The sequence below is a fragment of the Mus caroli genome, chromosome 5 (assembly GCF_900094665.2).
Source record: "Mus caroli chromosome 5, CAROLI_EIJ_v1.1, whole genome shotgun sequence".
NCBI lineage: Eukaryota > Metazoa > Chordata > Mammalia > Rodentia > Muridae > Mus > Mus caroli.
The window spans coordinates 108,440,005-108,441,985 of record NC_034574.1 but is presented as its reverse complement, the minus strand read 5'-3'; positions in this window follow the sequence as shown (position 1 = coordinate 108,441,985).

Sequence of the window (1,981 nt, the reverse complement as noted above, 5' to 3'; positions counted from 1 at the left end):
GTTGTGAGCCACCATGTGGTTGCTGGGATTTGAACTCTGGACCTTCGGAAGAGCAGTCGGGTGCTCTTACCCACTGAGCCATCTCACCAGCCCCCCTCTTTCTTTTTATAAACACATCAATGTGTATTGGTGTTTTGCCCACATGTCTGTGTGGACGATGTCAGATGTTAGACTTACAGAGAGTTGTTTGCCCCCATGTGGGTGCTGGGAATTGAACTCGGGTCCTCTGGAAGAGCAGCCAGTGCTCTTAACCCACTGAGCCATCTTTCCACCCCACCCCCCAAGCCTGTGTTTTTAACATTCCAGGTTCCCCTAGTGATTAACTGTGAGCCCAAGAACCTCTGTGTCTCCCACAGGTATGGGCTATCGCATCCAGTTCACACCTAGTTTATATACTGGGAAACTGAGGCTCATAAGTGAAGTCACCTGCCCATAGCCATGGAGCTGACAAGTGAGAAGGCCAGGCTAGAGTCCAGGGCTGTCTCATGGGAGACACCTGGAAAGGACGTGACTCCCCTTAAAACCCTGGTCTCTATCACTGTTGTGCTTCCAGAACAGTCGCAGGAACTCTCAATGACCTCTGACCTCAGCAGAAGACCGGAGGGAGGCCCATACTTCCTCCCTTACCTGACTTCTAGCTCACCTCCAGTCTCAGGTGGTGGCTGGATCTGAATCCAGAACCTAGGACCTAGAAAGATTGCACTCTCTCCCTAAGCTCAAGCCCAGCACAGAGGAACACACCTCCTCCCTGAGCCAAAGACTCCTGGCTCTGCAGATGCTAAAACCCTGCTAGAATCCACCTTGCTCTCTTTGTCCTGGGAATTCCTCAGTTCACAGCTTGCCTACCCCCTCCTCCAGGCAGCCTTCGGTGACTACCACCAGGACTTGTACCCTTGGCGCCATGATCTCACCACTGTGCCAGGCAGCATGCATGCAAGCTCCGTCCCTATGCAGCACACCATGCCTTGGCCTTGAAGGCACTTGTCACTACCTGGGAAGTTTATTATCTATATCTTACTTGCCCAGACCCAGTCCCCAGACATTCTGAGTCAACTGGTCTGGAATGTAGTCCGGGTATTAGGATTTTTTTCTCCTTCCTTCTCTTCTTCTATACTTCAGGATAAAAAACAAACCAAAACCAAAACAAAAACAAAAAACTCTGTAGGCAATTGGCAGACAGGGTAGAGACCTATGGCCTCTGAGAGAGAACATGACGCCCCCTCTATAGCCATGGGCACCAAGACACAGAGACACTAATTGTGTGGCCTAGGGTCACAAAGCTAGTGAATCATGGAGCCAAATTAGAACACAGAAAGTGCGACTTCAAAGTATGATGGGGAGGGGTGGGGTATCAATCGATCTCCTCAATTCCCCTAGTGACAGAGAAGAAGCCTTGGGGCTGTGGGGCAGCTCTGTTCTGAGACAGACTCAGGCCCCTCCAGCATGGGATATTTTTAACCGAGAAGCTGGTTCTTGCAAACATCCTGCAGTGACTTAAACACTGAGCAAATTGTTTAGGGGCGGCTGGGCCCTTTCTCCGCTGAGGTAGCCCTGGAGCCAGTCAGGGGGTCCAAGGCAAGCTTTGAAGACAGCGTCAGGGGTGGGAGGTGTGTGTGTGTGCGTGTGTGTGTGTGTGTGTGTGTGTGTGTCTGTGTGTCTGTGTGTCTGATAAAGAGGAGAGGGTCAGTTTGGGATGGGTCCAGATTCCTCCTCCTTCTTCCCTCAGACACAAAGATTACTTCATCCAACCCAGCAGCCTTCCTCCCTGCTCCCAGCCGGGGAAAGACCTGGACGACAAACAGATACCGGATTTTTTTTTTAAAGATATATTTATTTTATGTATATGAGTACACTGTAGCTGACTTCAGACACACCAGAAGAGGGCATCGGATCCCATTACAGATGGTTGTGAGCCACCATGTGGTTGCTGGGATTTGAACTCAGGACCTCTGGAAGAGCAGTCAGTGCTCTTAACCACTGA